Source organism: Hypomesus nipponensis, chromosome 25, assembly GCF_054491055.1.
Source record: "Hypomesus nipponensis isolate SF chromosome 25, ASM5449105v1, whole genome shotgun sequence".
Taxonomy (NCBI): domain Eukaryota; kingdom Metazoa; phylum Chordata; class Actinopteri; order Osmeriformes; family Osmeridae; genus Hypomesus; species Hypomesus nipponensis.
In genome coordinates, this window is record NC_140385.1 from 7,458,382 (window position 1) to 7,477,986 (window position 19,605).

Consider the following 19,605-nt stretch of genomic DNA (forward strand, 5'->3'; position numbering starts at 1 on the left):
TTATTCACAATCCAGTATGTTTTACAAGGAAGAAGCCCATGAAAACAGTGCCTGGATTTAAATATTTGCGGCAAACCAATAGTATGGACTTTACTAACATTTTGCCACTTGGGTTTTATCGTTTAATGTTCCATATCCGCAAGTTCCTTCCACTCGTTTTTAACACCAATGGACATTAGCCAGACCATGCCTTGGTTGTACCAATTCTGGTTCCAATTAGCTATAAATTACTGGCACAATACCTTTGCTTTTAAATGGGAAAAGGGTGGGGGGTAATGATTGATTGGCTATGATTCATGATATGGTGTTTGGCCTGGCCCTACTCTGTCATCGAGCCCACAGCAGTGCCCCCAAAGTGCGTTGTCCACGGGTCTGACCAAGGAGTTGAGCTGCACCAACAAACCTTGACAGTCAGGATCTGATTGCTGTGCAAAGCAGCCAGTGTAGGAAGGCCAGGCACTCCCTATGTGAAACACAGCACAGGATAGCACAACACAGACACACAAAATCCAGACATTCAATACTCATATGAATAGAGATGAGAAGGCCGACTCTTGAAAAGGCTTTGACTATCTCAAATCTGAAAAGAGTTCAGAGGGTCAAATAGACTTGATTTAGCTAACCCTTTAGAGTTGTATGTATTCTTTATTTCGTTTCAGGTTTCTTATGATTGTTATATTTTTTTGATTGTGTGGGTTTGTTTGACAATGTGTAAAATACACATTATGTGTCTGTTTGTCTTTCCTTGGTTCACGTCCACTTGAGGTAATGGCATGACAAAGAACATTTGCTTCAGTCATTAGTGGAGTAAAATGCAGTATTCAGCTACACCAAGCTAAGAACACCTGTATGATTGGTGTATACTCAACGATTCAGAATATGCACGACAAAGACGTACATGCAGTCCCTTCAATTCAAAGCGGAAATTCAAACAAATGGACCTATTTGTTTCTTAAAATAAACCTAATGGCATGCTCTGAAGTGAACAATAAGGCAATGAGAGGCTTCACTCGTTGACAGGAGACTGTAGTCTACAGCTTCCCACTTACATTCCCCAGAGTCCAGGAACATTGAAATATTTATTCACATTTTATTTGGTTCAAGGAATCCCAGCGATGTACAGTAGCAAATTGACTATAATGGTTTACTGATCAAACTTTTGGATGTTAAATTCTGTAACGTATTGCTGGGAATGTTTTCAGATTGCAAATGGAATGCTTTCCTACCTGTAAGTCAATGCAATAGGCAAGCAGTGACCGTACAGTACTATACAGTGGGAAATATTTCTTAAGAGTAAAGAGTTTGAGATCCCAAATACAATGGACCGTTTCAAAGTCAAGTATGTCCAATCAAACATAACACTTGAGGGATTGGCCAAAACTACATAATATACATTTTGCATTGAAGAATACACTATAAGAATGGGCAATTGAGATTCTCCATGCCTGGCACAGTATTACAACAATTAGCATCAAATTGGTCTGAAAAGCAATGCCATCCCGCTGTCTTCCAGGGAGTTGGAAGTAATTCAAAAGCTTCATTAGGGGAAGGTAGTAGATCCCAATTACATCCAGTCCCAGTGTCTGAAAAACAGACCACAGACCATTCCCTGCAGACAATGGCAACATTGTCTGTTACTGAGACCAATGTGTGAATATTTCCCATCACAAGTTATTTACAGCCACAAGACATCTTGAGGACAGGAATGGAACCTGGACTCATGAGCAGGGGATTAGGAGGTAGAAACAGGGCTGAAGAAACTTGAGGATGGAGAACTGATCAGCAGGAAAGTCTGCCTGGCATATGCAACAGACTCCCTGATCTCAAGTCGGTTAGCTTTGTACCATTGGTTCGCTACATTCTCTAGAAGATAGTGGGGCAAAGGGTTGGTTCTCCCCACCCCATCTCCATGTAATGAGATGCCAGTGGTCTGTGTAAGTCCTGGTGACAACACAGTAGGCTTCGGGCGGTCGACCGCACCGTCAGAGACATGACTTGAGCTGTGGGGAAAACAAATGACCCTCTGAACACTGGATCTGACAGAAAATGTGAAAGTATTCCCCTCGAGAGAGGAAAGAACTATCCACAATGTCATGCTCTCCTCCAAGGTATGCATTTGGCAATGGAAAATAATGACATGGTAGTTGACGGAGAATCCCAACCATTTCCAAATGCCTTTTGTTTTAATTTCTGGAGTCCCAAGTCATATGTGTGGTATTTGGTTGTGAGCTGCGTTCACGTGACTTTGCTTGCAGCAGCCTGACTGCAATTATAGTAAACACAAAGTCTGATACAGGGACAATCTAAAACAGAATGCCGATAGCATGGCATTAACATGCCAGATCAAATGTCCCCCTTTACCACCACAAACACACACACACACACACAAAGCATACAGTCCCCACCACCAATGTAGTGTGCCATTATTCCACAAAAATCTGTGGTGTTGATTATCTGTCCTGCATGCAGATGGCTTCAATACATTTTAGAAATGTACGCCACATTCATTGAAACCATCAAGCTTGGCATCTACCCTGTCTCTCATCAGTGTTATCTCCAGTGAATCATGTGGAGGCTTTGGATTCCTTTGGCAAACAAGAGTTATGTAAAGAAACCCTTTGTTCATAAACTCTATTTAAATCTTGGACATTGGAGGAACTGCCTCAATGAGACACCATTTTTTAGAAAGATTGTCTTTTTATTAAATTCCAAAGCCACATACAACATACTATGGCTTGTCTCGAAGCCAGGGAACCACAACTCAATACAAAGCTTACAGAACAAGAAGTTCCTTTAGATAAACCTCTAGTTATTACATAAGAGTCTCTGGTGGACAACTGTCATTAGGATTAGAACACACCTGCCTCAGTGTTGGCCTCGGCCAGTAACACACATATACTCACATAGCTGGAAATAGACCTGAGCAGTAGCCAAACGTCCATTGGTGTAAACCAGTATATTTTAATGGGCTGCTTGCTTAACCTTTGACCTGGGGACCTGGCCCTGACCTGAGACGGCTGACCCTGACATATGTGGACCAACGGACGGAAGTGACCGTCTGTGAAAGTCTCTCCTGGGGGGTCTGAAGGAGTGACCATGTGGCAGTTCTAACATCAGAGTCCCCTGAGGCGCTCCCTTGACTGGTCCTGAACCACTGCCCTACCCAGGAAGGATGAGTTTACACACACACACACGCCGGGACATTAAAGACAACCTTACAACAGCATATATTCCATATAAAGCCACAAGTTGATACTGATGTTAAACTCTACTGGAGTTTAGGGTTCCACTCATTAAGCTTCACTCATTAGGCCAATTTTCCTGATATAGCTCCATTAAATTGGACCAACTAATCGAATGTGCAGTCAAAATGTCATCCTATTAGCTAATGTGATTGGTGGTAACCAAGCCTGACTGTCCTTAAATGAAGTCCTCTACATGGATGTGACATGTGACGTATTTCTGTGTGTGTATCTTGTGTGTCTACCTGCATGTCTGTGTATCTTGGGGGAAAAACATTTCAGACCATCAAAAAAAGCTGGAGACCCTTGCGATCAGTCTGTTGACTAGTCTGGGTTAGAAAGTTAATGGTTTAACAACACTTTGGATGACTCCATATCCTGGGTTCAAGGGGTACAAATTATGTACCAGCCCAGGAAATTCTATCTGGGGACAGGGGTATCTGTATCTTAACCAAATTAGAGAGCTATTTGCCTGGTGAGCGGTGATATATTATTTCCCTGTTTCACTTACGGACTGCTGTTTGTGTATATTTTACCTGATTCAGCCAGGACATACTGTACAATAAATATTCTGTTCTCATTTTCTACTTATTCTGGCTGTTATCAATCTTTAAAAAAATCCAAACATTTTTAGGTTTGGCATTTTCATTTATTTGATTGAGAAGTAGAAAAAACAACATCTGTATATAAACAAGCACAACTGTAAAATGAACAGAATACTTCGTGCCAACCAAGTTTGGTGTGACAGGTGGTGACTGTAGTTTGTCTGATGAGATTGGATAAATACATCTTATTGCTTGAAACTATAATATATAAGAATGTCTTTCCTGTTGTTCCGCTGTCCCTGAGTTAAAAACTAGGGGTTTAAATGAGCTCTCTAATTTCTACAGAATTTCTATTGGAAAATAGATAAAGTAATGCATATTGGAGTTGGTTAATCAAAATAAAGTATTCCTATTATCCCTGATGGTCCACTTCTATCAAAATGTTAAACTAGACAGCTGAATATGATTATAGTTTCCAAAGTGGCTCCAAAGTGTTGAGTTTGAAATAAGTCTTGAATAATTACAGGGAAGGAGATAATGTCAAGGTCTTTATTTTGGTGGCAATTCTATTCCACATCAATCTGCCACTGGAGCCAGAATTAGAACAAGCAACAATGTCAAAAATGAACATTTTTGCTTGCCTAAGTAGGATTTCTATTCATTGTTTCTGTATAATATTTGTAGTTTGGCCCAACCAGCTCTGCTTTTCAAATAAAGAGTCTTGTTGTGTTTGGCTATAAAGAGAGAATAGTATCCCTGGAATCCCATGAATCTCAAACCTTTTACCCACAATTCTGCTGAGGGAGACATACAGTAACACCAAGTGACATTCATCAGCCAATCAGAAAAGGACAAGGAGTCGGAGTAAACCACATACCCGCGGCCCCTGGTCGCCTTGATCCCCCTGCAAGAGGCAAGAAGAATTCATCTTAAAACACCAGGATCGACCAGACACATTGAGTGCACACACACACACACACATACACACACGTAAACACACACAAACACTTGCACTCAAACATACACACACACACTACCACAGAGAGGAAAATGGTTGAGGCATAATTCAAAACACATTGATGAGGAAAAATAATACACCCAACCTCAACTATTCATTGTGGTTGAGAGTAAAATCACTTATGATAACACAGACTGACATGAGTAAGGAAGGAGAGAGAGTGTCTGTGGCCTGTAACCTAGGAGAGGAGTGTCTGTGGCCTGTAACCTAGGAGAGGAGTGTCTGTGGCCTGTAACCTAGGAGAGGAGTGTCTGTGGCCTGTAACCTAGGAGAGGAGTGTCTGTGGGGCTGTAACCTAGGAGAGGAGTGTCTGTGGCCTGTAACCTAGGAGAGGAGTGTCTGTGGCCTGTAACCTAGGAGAGGAGTGTCTGTGGCCTGTAACCTAGGAAAGGAGTGTCTGTGGCCTGTAACCTAGGAGAGGAGTGTCTGTGGCCTGTAACCTAGGAGAGGAGTGTCTGTGGGCCTGTAACCTAGGAGAGGAGTGTCTGTGGCCTGTAACCTAGGAGAGGAGTGTCTGTGGGCCTGTAACCTAGGAGAGGAGTGTCTGTGGCCTGTAACCTAGGAGAGGAGTGTCTGTGGCCTGTAACCTAGGAGAGGGGTGGTGTATTTGGGGCTGTAACCTAGGAGGGGGGTGTTTGTGGGGCTGTGAGGGGTGGGGGAGACCCAGAATATTCTGGATCTGTGCCCTGGGCTTCATTTCTGTGGGTGGAAGAGGGTCTCCTGAAGATGACACTTTGATGAGGCTGAGTTTCGTGTGAGAGTTTGAGTTTGAGTTTGCACAAGGAAGTACTTTTATTACACGTTATGAGTTGAAACCAAGTAGGTCTCTGTTCAAAATCATGGAAAAGAACTAACTTTTAGTCGGTGTGTTTATGTGAGTGTGTGCGAGTGTTGGAAATGGCCCTCATCGTAAATACATTTAAAAGCTGGTCAGGAATATTTTCCGTACTCCTTACCAGGATGTGTGAAATATTAAAGTGAAATACATGAAAATATGTCTTTGAGTTAATTCAGTGTCAGCTGTTCTCCCAGCAGTTCTCTTTGCCCAGATAATTTGGTAAAAATGTTGCATTTTTGAGTCATGCTGAAGAGACTTATACCAGCAGTTTTGTGAGGACGTGTTAGGATTTTGGATGATGCTCGACAGTGTATATTCCCAGTGTGTCTAGTTTGTAGAGAGCTCATGCATCTGCATGGTTCTACTCTTAGTGGGCAGAAGAGTACTGTAGGGATGGATATAAATTGGTTCCATGGTCCTACAGACTTATAAAGAGACAGTGTGGTTCCTTTTCCTGGTCCACTGCAATTTTATGGAGGAGTGCTAAGCGAAGCATTTAAACACTTCAGTTTGAGCCCTGGTGTTTGGTCATTAATGTACTGTACTGTGGATTTGTGAACGACGTGAGGATTTAAATATTCAGAGGCTGAAACTTGAGGTCAGGGTGACTTAGCGTCTTAAATGGCAACGGCAGAATACCATGCAAAACTACATTCTTTATGCAGCAGTTAAATTGGGGGATAAAGTAAAATCATGCTTTTAATATGGTTTCATGTATGAGAGAAAGGAAAATGCCAGAGAACTCTTGATATGGTCTCTCTGAAGACATTCAATCTCATGCCAAAGCAAGAAAATTAGTATTTAGTCAAAACATAAGGTCAGTAAGGTCATCATCACTTCTTATACATCTGGCATTTGACATTCATTACATTTTGTATTCAGCAATGCTTGTTGGCTTACCTTGTCACCCTGTGGACCTGGAGGACCCTGTCAGTGAAAAAAAAACAAGTTAAGGTCAGTCCATACTTGGGTAAAATGTAAAATTAAGCACGTTTTGTGTACTAAGTGCAGTACCGGCACAGGCTCCTTAGGAAACATACAAATGAAACATAATCAATTGTGTTTATTCAAAAGGCACAAATCCAACAGTGTTCAACCATGTGTTCAAAAGTCAACGGCAAACATATTACCTCAACGAGGGGAACACTTAATTTGTTTGAGCATTTTACACAACAGTTTCTGGGCGTTGCTTAGATGGCCCACATTCCGATGGTTGTCAATCAACTGGCGAGGCTCCTGGGTGGGCCTTGTAAAAGAACATGGGTGGGTGCGAGTCCTTGAGGGCAGAATGCCCATCCATGCACCCCGTACGATCCTAATGAGTTGGCCTTCTAACCCCACCGCGTTTCACGCTTGGGTTCTCCTCCTCCAACTAGCATCTGACCAGAGCACACCAACGATCGTTGACCTCCACAGCAAACCTTGTCTCAATCTGACATCTGACCGCAAATGTCTGTAGATGCATCACTACACATTCAGTCGCACGAGGGATCTCCTCCTTTCAGACTCTCTGTAATGTTTTTTGAACTGCAGAGACAAATCTATGCACTGGACTGAAATCAGTTGACTGACAGAGTTAAAGTCGTATTCTGGATTATTTTTGGTCTGTCCTAGGGTAACAGCTCAGAGACACAGACTCCTGCTGGCACACTATCCACCAGTTTAGAATGGAAGAACTCCAAGAGGTATTGCAGCCATCCTACCCAGCCAAGTTCCAAGGCTGTTCTAAGGCAGGCAGACTCCATCCAGGTCAGCCCCCATGACCTCCACACCTCGTCCTGGGACATGCAGGTCTCCGTCAGCAGAGCTGATGACAGGGACTTTCATGAAGTGTCAATCATTTTGCGAGACGCATATTTTTGTTGGCTTGAAATAAAATGGCTTAGTCCAGCTGGTTGGAATTCCCCCAATGTGTCTGCTGTATGGTTGGTGAGGTGGCCAACTGGTAGTGTAGTTCTCCTGGAACAGTTGTGAGGGACCATTCCCCTAGTTTCATGCAAGGGGCCACACACACACAAAGGTGTTCCCCTGGTTTTCCCTGGCATCATATTTAGAGAGCCATGGAAGACTTGTAAACAAAACAGCCCTTCCCAAGACTCTTGATTGCCCTCTGAGAGAATGAGAGACCATTTGAAGGACAATGATATACTGTAGGATATTTTAGGATATAGTCAAGACCTAAAGTAACAACTCTATCCTGATGGGAACACCCAAGTAGGTGTACATTCATATTCCACTTGGGCTCTATTGTTTCAGGTGGGGAAAATGGCTTGGGGCGAGTTAGCATCCATTGACAAGCTACTGCCATAAACATACAAAGTGTTGGATCTGAAACCGAACAACCGATTGCAACTTTAACACAAGGCTGTCAAACAGATTTTGCTGGCATCCAGCACTTCGCTTCATTTATTTTAACAGACCCGTTGGTTCATGAGACTGCTGTACACATTAGTTAACAACTTCTGGGCAGAAACAGTTAGTGGAAAGAAATGAAAATCCAATCACTTTATATGACTAAACATTTAATTCAAGTTGGATTGTTATATAATCACTGTGGCAACATGGTGGAACTTGCTCAAAGGACTGAAATCGATTTGAATGTTTTCCTTATTTATAATAATTATAATTAAAATTCCCCACTATGATTCAACTCAAAGCACAAGGTTTGATGAATTAGCAAAAATATAAGATGTCTATATGGGTGCATGAACCAGTAAATGGCATCTCTATGTATTATAGTTGTAGTCATTGGCTTTGATTTTTACTTTCAAAGTTTTTCAAATGATCAGCCAAATCAATGTTACAGATTGTTCTTTATGCACTGTAGTCCTGTAACACACACTTCTCATGCTCAATGGGAGTTTGCTTCCATTTGGTCACAACGTGTGGAGACTGATATCCACACCTGCTCATAGTACTGGACAACATATAGAGACTACAGACTGACATGAACCACACCTGCTCACTGTGCTGAAGCCTACTGTGTTGGTCATCACAGGGACAGGCAGGCAGACCTGGAGGAGCAGGCTCAGACCTGGCCTGAAGGAGCAGGCCCAGACCTGGAGGAGCAGGCCCAGACCTGGGAGAGCAGGCCCAGACCTGGAAGAGCAGGCCCAGACCTGGAAGAGCAGGCCCAGACCTGGAAGAGCAGGCCCAGACCTGGAGGAGCAGGCCCAGACCTGGAGGAGCAGGCCCAGACCTGGGAGAGCAGGCCCAGACCTGGAAGAGCAGGCCCAGACCTGGCCTGGAAGAGCAGGCCCAGACCTGGAAGAGCAGGCCCAGACCTGGCCTGGAAGAGCAGGCCCAGACCTGGAAGAGCAGGCCCAGACCTGGCCTGGAAGAGCAGGCCCAGACCTGGCCTGGAAGAGCAGGCCCAGACCTGGCCTGGAAGAGCAGGCCCAGACCTGGAAGAGCAGGCCCAGACCTGGCCTGGAAGAGCAGGCCCAGACCTGGAAGAGCAGGCCCAGACCTGGAAGAGCAGGCCCAGACCTGGCCTGGAAGAGCAGGCCCAGACCTGGAAGAGCAGGCCCAGACCTGGCCTGGAAGAGCAGGCCCAGACCTGGAAGAGCAGGCCCAGACCTGGAAGAGCAGGCCCAGACCTGGCCTGGAAGAGCAGGCCCAGACCTGGAAGAGCAGGCCCAGACCTGGCCTGGAAGAGCAGGCCCAGACCTGGAAGAGCAGGCCCAGACCTGGCCTGGAAGAGCAGGCCCAGACCTGGCCTGGAAGAGCAGGCCCAGACCTGGAAGAGCAGGCCCAGACCTGGAAGAGCAGGCCCAGACCAGGCCTCGAGGAGCAGGCCCAGACCTGGAAGAGCAGGCCCAGACCAGGCCTCGAGGAGCAGGCCCAGACCTGGAAGAGCAGGCCCAGACCTGGCCTGGAAGAGCAGGCCCAGACCTGGCCTGGAAGAGCAGGCCCAGACCTGGAAGAGCAGGCCCAGACCTGGCCTGGAAGAGCAGGCCCAGACCTGGAAGAGCAGGCCCAGACCTGGCCTGGAAGAGCAGGCCCAGACCTGGCCTGGAAGAGCAGGCCCAGACCTGGAAGAGCAGGCCCAGACCTGGCCTGGAAGAGCAGGCCCAGACCTGGCCTGGAAGAGCAGGCCCAGACCTGGAAGAGCAGGCCCAGACCTGGAAGAGCAGGCCCAGACCTGGAAGAGCAGGCCCAGACCAGGCCTCGAGGAGCAGGCCCAGACCTGGCCTGGAAGTATAAGACAAGCTTTTCATTGGGGTAATTCTCCCCAACTACTCAAAATATTTGGACAAATATGACCTCACTATATTTGGTCATGAACACTTGGGCCTGTAAAGCCATGGGTTACTCCCATTTAGCTAACTACATGTCCTCCTACGCCAGTGGCTCGCAGTAAGTAGCTTGTTTAAGAAGAAACTCGAAGAAGGAGAGCATGATGAGAAAGAAAACAAAAAAAAACATGAAAGAAACACAATCAGGGCCAAACCAACTCCACAGAGTTACTCCAATCTGATCATGTAACTCAACCCACTTAATACCAGAACAGAACAGTAAAGGTAGCTAAACAAGACGTCCTGGCTTTCATTTGATACGCATGGACTGCCTGTTGTTGCTGGAATGAAATATGAAGTAGTGCACTATGATCACAACTTTCTTTATAACATCTGCATAGGTATGGTTTGGCTTAAGGGTTGGAGACTAGCCACTGTTAGAGACTATGAGAATCAACTGGGGAAAAACGTTGCCTCTGGAACTTATCTCCCAACAAAACCAGATTCTCCCAGAAGACTTGGTTTTGCTCTTGTCTGATTGAAAGTAATTAAGATCATAAGATGATCTATTTTTCCCTATTCATCTCGAGGAAGATAGTGTTCTGTCATTAGCGCTAGACAGATGCGGATTGCCTTGAGGAAGGTTAATAACGAACTGAGCCAGACAGCCTAACCAGCTATTATCACTCTGTGTAAAACTGGAGCCGCCAATCCTCTCACAAGTTGACAGGTTGACCAGCAGATGCCAGAAACCTGGCATCCCCACGTCAGGGCTCGAAACATCCATATTTCAACCTCCTTTCCCCAAAAATGGGATGGGTGAGAGTTTGACAGCGTAGGCCCAAGTCTGAAGCAAAAGGGGTTGGATCCCTTCCACTGTTTTCGACGTTGTTGACACGAGAGAAATTGCTCTCGCAGATTTGGCTGTGCGATTCAGGGTCCGATCTTGCAAAACGATCCACTTAATCCATGGGGCTGCGAGTAGTCAGGCGTCTCTGCGCAACTTCAGTCGGGAGCCGTCCTGGTTTCCATTGGAGCAGCAACCTGCTTGTGTGTATCGAGGTTTGTTGAATCCATCCATCAAACTGAATGTGCATCCCCATGTAAAAGGACCAGAGCCAACTGGACAGCCTGGCTGCTGCTGCTGAGCACTGTTTGCCACATGGAACAAATCAGTCCACCCTGAAGCGCTGGCATCCTGAAGTGCACAGGCTAACGACTATTACTTTAACAACCTCCGTCTTTACGGCCTCCTTACTTTTTGGGGGTTTTTCAAGCGGCGACGCAGCATTAGCGAGCGTCGTGCGTGTAGGAAACTCACAAACGCAAATGCCCCCCTCAGCCCAGATAGGCAGCTAAAGCTAGGGAGTCAAATTCTAAATTGAACCAGAAGCTTCGACAATGTGCTCTGGTTCTTTTGATAGAGAGAAGAAGGAAACGGTCGGAGAAGCTCAAAGGCACATGACTCAGGGGGATTCGTGCAGGACTCATTCAGGTCACCCTTAATATTTGTCAAACTCTCTGGGTGTTGGAAGCAACATGTATGGCACGCTTCGGCAAAAAGCAACACCTGTTAGAAGGGGGTCTTTCAGCCATGGACACCCAGCACCCAACCTGATATTGGTGGGAATGGGAACAGGTATGCAAAGCAGATCATAACAAACCCTGTACATTGCAACTAACACCAGGGAGACTAGTCTTTCCACCTTCAAAGAGAATGTACCTGGCACACAAATGTCACTATATGTATATTTGCTATTCTGTTCTTTATTTATGAAATGGGCCATTTCATTTCCCCTTTGGATGGTTTGTTTTTCCTGGTAGATTGTCTGCTGTCTTCTTAGTCTGTTGACATCTAACAGGCTTCAAGTAAACTGGCTCATTTGCCTGCTAAATAAATGCTAGGTTTCTATCCTATTTCTGAAAACACTCTCCTTCACAAACTAATGCTGTCTCAAGAGAGCCATCAGAACAAACAAACAAAGCCATTACAGTCAGTAAGGTGAGGCGAGGTGGTAATTGTGTAAAGTGCAGCATTTCTGGACAGAGGACTAAACAGCAGTGTCATGGTGATTCCTTGACGGACAGAGAAGGAGCCGGAAGTAAGAACCCAGAATATACCTCAGGTCCCATATGTTAGTTGTGCATGGGAACCCTCAATCATCTCCCCAAGGCCCCAGGGCGGGAGGCTTGTGGGGGACGAGGAGGACTAGGAGCGGAATGGGCATGAGCCGACGGCCACAAGTGGCTGGTGCTCGTCAGAGGAATCTGGACACAGAGGTTAGGCAGGGATAGGAAAACCACACTGGAAAACTGACTTGGGAATGGCATCTGGTTCCCATATCCACAGTGTAGCTCAATTAGCCTGCATAAAAAGGATTTATTGTGTGTATATCCTTGTGTATATGCTAACTCTAACCAGTGTGTGGATAGAGAATACTGTGTGTTTGTGCAGACTAATGGGACATTGTGATCATGTGTGTGTGTGTGTATATATATACATGTGAAAATATGCAACGTATGTGTGCATATGTGTGTGTGTGTGTGTGTGTTTAAAGCATGCTGTGCAGGGTAGCATCATACACATCCTCCAGGCTCATCATAGCTCTCTGGCATTTGTGCTAATTGGCGAGGTCACCTTGCATTTGGGAGGCAGTTCTGTCCGACAGACCCGAGGAGGTGACTGGCTGGGGCTGCCAGGCTGGGGCTGCCTGGCTGGGGCTGCCTGGCTAGGGCTGCCTGGTGAAACAACTGTTCATTCTGGAGCCTTATTCAGGAAGATGTCAGCCTACATAATGACCCATGACCTGTCAAGCTGAGACACGTCATGTCAAACACGATATAGAGACCGAACTTTGACGTAGAGAAGGAGCTACCTTATTTAATCTATCAAATAACTCCTTATAATTAAACTAGTAATAAATACTTGCTTATTATTATCTCAGATGCCAGTGTCAAGTGTGTGTTGTTTCTTTTTTACTGTGAAACCCAATGGCAAAACAGCAGGATGGTGTCAAGTTGTTTAAACAGCCTCACTTGTTTTGCCAGCGAAGGAACAAGCTCCACTGAAATGCTCAATGTGAAGAATAGACTTGACATGTGAAAAGCAGCGCTCTTCATGTGGTCACGTCCACAGCCAGCAGCCGCCTCAAGCCACGCTGGGACCCCTCGTGAGCAGAAATCAACTGTCATGTCAGATTGCACATTTAAAGCCTCTGCGGGAAAAACTAATTTGACGTGTGTGTGTGTGTGTGTGTGAGTGTACATGCATTAAAGGGATTCCTTTTGTGGATAATGAGTTAACACTTGAGTAATTAAGGATGTGGCAGATTTGCATTGGTTGAGTTTGGGTTATGGTGGTCATATGAATTTCCTTTCTTTTGAGGTTTTTCACTACCACAAATCCCTATATAAAACATACTTTTTCATTCTTTGATTTTGATGCATAGCACACCAACGTTCATACTTAAAAACGAAAATGTCTCAAGTTTTCTTTTGGCAGAATGGTATCTCGCATCTAAACTCAGGGCATGTCATTTATTTCTCTTTCATGCAGATACCGCAGCGCTCACTACCTGGAAGACGCAATCTCACACACAGACACACAGCCCCCCCCCCCCATGTCAGATACAGTCCCCAGGAGCAGGAGTGATCAAAGTCCAACGGGAGAATGTTTTATTAACAGGTGGTGGGGTGCATTATGGATGAGGGGCGAAAGCCCCTGCATCTTCGTCCCTGCCACCCCGGCTGCATAATTCATACGCAGGGACGGATTGCTACCTGCCACCAGCAGCTTCAATCTCAGCTGTTCTGTACAAAAGCCAGCAGAGGTACTGTCTAAAGAGACGGCCGCATCGATGAAAGGCAACCAGTGATGATAATATCCGGGGGTGAAAGGGTGAACGTGCTTGCCGGATGATGAGGGATTTGCATAGGTGACCAGCAGCTTTCGATTCCAGCTTCTTCCCACAGGGACCTCAAATGACTAATGTCTCGTTGCACCGCAGGGTTGATCCCCATCAGCTGAATGAACTCTGCTAGCACTGCAAACCCTTACACGGTGGATCAGCTACCCAAACGAACTGTAAAAGTCGAGTTGATAGAAGCTTAACTTGGAAACATCCCCTCTGTTACAATAGCAGCAGATTTGATGGAATTCTACTTCTGCGGAAAGCTTTAGATCAGGTGGAACCGTGAGAAAAAAAAGGGGAGCGAGAGACTGAGATTTCATGCGTGGCTTAGTGCTAAATCGTGCGCAGCACAGTGGCAGGTGCCAGGCACAGGAGCAAACGTGTTGAAGTTGAGTTGAGTTGCTTCGCTCTCTTGATGCACAGATGCAAATACTCCGAGAACGGAATCAGAAACGACAGCAACAACTTGTTTTCTTTGTCCAAGCCTCTAACTATCAAACAGCTCCTTCAACCACTATTCCACAGGACTTTGCAAATTGTTTTCAAAGACACAGAATACATTAGAGTCTAATTGACAAAGGTCGTTGCAGGATCTTCGTAGATTATCAAGTAGAGGAAAGGAAGGGAGAAATTGTCCAATAAAAACAAAGCGGATCTGTTTTCCATGTCTGAATGGTACACATTAGCTGTGTGTCCCAGTGATTTGTGATTAACTGGAGTCCCGCTCAGACCACAGGTCTCTGTCTACTCAACAGCGTTAAGTGACAGTAAAGCCAGGAGGCAGAGAGGCTGGTAATGAAAGCACCAGAACTCATTTGTTCAGTTCGGAACACCGGGTACAAATTAGCCATGTTCCTCTGAGACAGTCCTCTTGATATGCAAGAGAGGCAATGTGTTCTCTCTATGTTCCCAGGTTGGGCATCACTAATAAGAAACTACATGAGATAATTAGCCACTGTTTCTGAATAATGTAACCGTGGTTTATTCTACCTCAAATAGATTCAGTGACTGATGCTGACTGATGTTCAGGGCCTAGTATTCATTTGCTAAAAGACACTTTGATTTGTAGAGAGTTCTACGGTACATACTACAGACAGAGACAATATATCCTGTCTGTTTTAATAGTAACGAGGCTTGAAGACATTCATTACTGCCTATTTTGTTTTTGGAAGTGAGTTCAGAGTGCAGGGTTGCCATAATACATGGTTGCCAGCTACACATCCCCCCCCCCTCTCTCTCCTAAAAACCAAACCCCTGCCAGACGATTCTACCGCCAATTCATGCTGCATAAACTTAAAGCACTGGTCTGGTGGTCGGACCTTTATGAAAATAATCTGTGTTTTCTATCGCATACATTTGAGGGGGCTTTATTTAGTTCATCTGGCAAAATGCAACTGATGGAATGGAATTGTCAAATAGTGCAAACAGTCTCTACCTGACACACAATGACAACTTAAATTTGTTGCACCAAAAGTGTCAGAAGGGAAAATGTATCATTTACATTTAGCAGACACTCTTATCCAGAGCGACATTCCCCCCGAGGCAAATAGGGTGAAGTGCCTTGCCCAAGGACACAACGTCGTTTGGCACAGCAGGGAATCGATCCGGCAAATTTCTGATCACTAGCCCGACTCCCTCACCGCTCAGCCATCTGACTCATCCTCTGACCTGGTCTGCAGAGGCATCATAAACCACGTACAGCCAGAAGGCTGTGTGTCAGAGAGGTCCAGGGAAGCAAGACCTGCCAAGGGGAGGGGGGGAGGGGGAGATGCGAGACCACCTGCACCCTCTCTCAGACCTCCAAGAGCAACAAGCAGCGAAGGAGGCGTGGCCGGTACACTTACCACTTTTACAGTGTGGTCGGCACACGCCATTATACCTATTCAATCTCGCTCGCCCTCGGATTCTATAAATTATTTTAACAGAGCGCACGCACACAGGGCACGGCTGACCGCAAATGGTCGGAACCCCTGTGGTTATACATGGGGATGTCTTCATCTTCCAGAGTTTTCCATCTGTGGAAGGGAAGCCTTTCTGTGATCACTCCGCACATAATGAAGTGAGATGCTCTTTTTGGGTGCAGGGACCTGGCAGGGAAGGGTAACGCGCTGGTTGGTAGCGTGGCCTATTACAAACCATGCTGCCTGGATGAGAAGATAGATTTACTATTAGGGGCAGGCATGGGTGAACATATTATTTTAATAATATAGTCGGATTACACAGTGAAGCTCAACGTTTTTCTTGTACAGTATTTACAGTGTATATATAGATCCACAAAAGAGCTTATGTTTGAGGTTATTTTTTCCTGGATTCACTATTAAGCAAGTAGAAACCCCAAAATCGCAACTTTGAGCATAGAAATGTTCCCCACGCCGCTATGATGTGTGATTGTGACTGGAATTAATTAAATTCACTCCACGTTCTCATGGTAATTATTTGGTGTAAGGCGAGGTTTGTGCCATGGAAATCCCACGGCTTGTCTGGGATCCAGGAAAGGAAACCCCGGGTTGGAGGCTTTACCTGTGCATCACCACCCTTACACAAGCTGGAAAGTCAGGAATACTTACTGGAGGTCCTGCAAAAGAAAAAAAAGCAGAGAAGAATAAGTGTTAGTACACATTGCAACAGCCACCACAGACAGCTGCCTGACTCAAACCCTTATTCTATCAGAAATACCATTTGCAGTACGTCACAGCCACTAACAAGTTCAAATTTACCAATAAACTACCATAAACCCCACCTTTGGTGATATACCTGGCATTCTGGCATGCTGTCATGTAAAACTCATCCCTGGTATCTTCATCCAACCCTTTTATATTAACAACAGTGACTGAGTGGCCGGGGACATGACTGTTTTAATGGAGGGGGTTCTAATTTCACTGCTACATGGGTTTGCACGCTTGTTAAAAATGCACTCCTTCTTTTGCAAGGTGCTACTCCTGTCCTTTCCCCCCAATTACCAGTGCTCAAAGGGCTTGTTGCCGTGGTAGCTTGGGCCTCACTTCAGAACCGTGCAAATCATCCGTGGTCTTTAGGTTCTTATTAGTGAGGACCAGCTGCAGGAAGGTCGGCCTTCCAAGAGCCGCTTCCACTCCTGATTGGAGGCAAACCCAGCTAAACGTCGCCTCTGTTAGAAAACCCAGAGGGATACAGTTCATTACCTTCGTTTAATGAATTGTCAAGTAGCTATTTACCAAATTCTGTTTTTGGAACCAGCAGGCACAAGATGGATGGCAGGAACACAGTGTGATGTCATTGCCTTTAGGTCACATCCACAATCAAATGCCGTGGAACTCTGCCAGGGTCTGCGGGAGAACGTCGTTTAAACGCCTGCGAGATATATGATGATCGATGGTTTATAAACGCATGTTAGACTATCCGCCATCAAAGCGATTCGGTCCAGTCTCATTATTCTCAATCTATTAGCACAGGGTTCCAAACAAGGTCTACTTCCCTCCTCGGTTTTTCCCATCTGATATTGACAACACAGAGTCACCAACAGTGAGACTGTGAGGTCACTGGCCATGTATGAGGCGTATGTCCCCTCACATCTGACCAAGGAAGTCGTTATCGCTCTCTGACCCAAATAGAGGATGCATATCGCTCTCCAACCCGACATAGAGGCTGCATATCGCTCTCCGACCCGACATAGAGGTTGCATATCGCTCTCCGACCCGACATAGAGGCTGCATATCGCTCTCCGACCCAACATAGAGGCTGCATATCGCTCCCCGACCCGACATAGAGGCTGCATATCGCTCCCCGACCGGACATAGAGGCTGCATATTGCTCTCCGACCCGACATAGAGGCTGCATCGAGGTATTCCGCAGCTGTGCATGGGTCATGTTGAACACCTCTTCCTTTTAACAGAGAGTGCTCTTATCGTGTGTGCATTTGAAGAGAGTCGCATGTGTCAAGTATTTTTTCAATGCTTTTTTTTGTTATTGCAGGGATCGATATCAACGTACTAGATCAGCTAACAATGTCAAAGCCAAACAATAGTATTTGACCCAGACCTGCTAGTGTTTAGCATGCATGAGTAAGTGAATGGCTCTCTCTCTGACCTACTCTCAAGTTGAGTTGACTGCAAATATGCGTGTGTCATAGCTTTAGCCCACCTGACCAGACAACAATTAGCACGTCTGCCATGTTGGGACTCAGGCTACTATCCATAACACAATGGGAAGGATTATGGTCTACTCCATCCTCTTCATGACGTAGATTGTTGTTCTTGTGGTAACATACTCTAGTATAGTCACTGGGATATTTGTAAACATGGTTGGACGAGTGCACTGCTGATACAAAGGCCAATACCCTGATCATTGTTCTTCATCCTGCCCTTTCAAAACCTACGCCAAACCATCAACTACATAAGCAGCATGGTCTCTCTCTCCTACTGCATCATACAGTGAGTCCAATATGTATTTGATCCCTTGCTGATTTTGCCGGTTTGCCCACTAATAAAGACATGATCAGTCTATAAATTTATGATAATATGTATTCAAACATGGAGAGACAAAATATCAAAAAGAAATTCCAGAAAATAACTTTAAAGAATATATTTTAATTAATTTGTATATCATTGAGGGAAATAAGTATTTGATCCCTCTGGCCAAACACACTCAATACTTAGTGGCAAAGCCTTTGTTTGCAAGCACAGCAGTGAGACGTTTTTTGTAGTTAACCACAAGTTTAGCACACACACCAGGTGGAATTTTGGCCCACTCTTCTTTGCAGATCCTCTCTAAATCATGAAGGTTGGTGGGCTGTCGCCTGGCCACTCTGACCTTCAGCTCCCTCCATAGATTTTCGATCGGATTGAGGTCCGGTGACTGGCTGGGCCATTCCATGACCTTGATGTGATGTTTCTTGAGCCAATCCTTTGTTGCCTTTGCTGTGTGCTTCGGGTCATTATCATGTTGGAAGACCCAACCACGGCCAATTTTCAGCTTCCTGGCAGAGGGGAGGAGGTTGTCCTTCAGGATTGTACGGTACATGGCTCCATCCATCTTCCCAGTGATGCGGTGAAGTGGCCCTGTACCCTTGGCGGAGAAACACCCCCAAAACATTATGCTTCCACCTCCATGCTTGACGGTGGGCACAGTGTTCTTGGGGTCATAAGCAGCATTTTTTTTCCTCCACACATGACGGGTAGAATTGAGGCCAAAAAGCTCAATTTTGGTCTCGTCCGACCACATAACTTTCTCCCAATAACTTGGTTCATCTTTCAGGTGATCATTGGCGTACTTAAGGCGCGCGTCCACATGTGCCTTTTTGAGAAGGGGTACCTTTCGGGCACTGCGGGATGTTAACCCATTGCTGCGCAAAGTGTTGCCTATTGTTTCCTTGCAAACTGTGGTCCCAGCTGCCTTCAGGTCATTTGCCAACTCCTGCCGAGTGGTTGCAGGATGATTTTTGACCGTTCTCAGAATCATTGCTACCCCACGAGGTGGAATCTTCTTAGGAGCACCGGACCGAGGTCTGTTGATGATCATGTTATGCTTTTTAAATTTTCTTACAATTGCACCAATGGTTGTTACCTTCAAATCCAACACCTTGCTAATCTTTTTGTACCCCATTCCAGCTTTGTGGAGATCAACAATCCTGACTCTGAGGTCCTGAGACAGCTCTTTGGTCTTCCCCATGGTGAACAGTTTGGAATCTGTCTGATTGTCTGATTCTGTGAACAGGTGTTTTTCACACGAGTGAGTAGTGAGAACAGGTGGCTTCAGTTCAGGTAACAAGTCGATTGGGAGTGTCTACCTGGTCTGTAAAAGCCAGAACTCCTAATGAATACTAAGGGATCAAATAC

At 45.5% G+C, this 19,605-nt stretch overlaps 1 protein-coding gene across 3 annotated transcripts in view; it reads right to left on the reverse strand.

Annotated features, from left to right (window-relative positions):
- The window catches only part of col25a1 (collagen type XXV alpha 1 chain), a 42,409-nt gene extending 35,752 nt beyond the window's left edge, over nucleotides 1-6,657 (reverse strand). For all 3 annotated transcript variants that reach the window (XM_084691578.1, XM_084691579.1, XM_084691577.1), the window contains exons 1-2: nucleotides 6,544-6,657; nucleotides 4,665-4,691 (exon numbers count right to left, since the gene is read on the reverse strand). The gene's annotated coding sequence lies outside the window, so the exon portion shown is untranslated. The remainder of the gene's footprint in view (nucleotides 1-4,664; nucleotides 4,692-6,543) is intronic.
- Nucleotides 6,658-19,605: the final 12,948 nt, after the last annotated feature.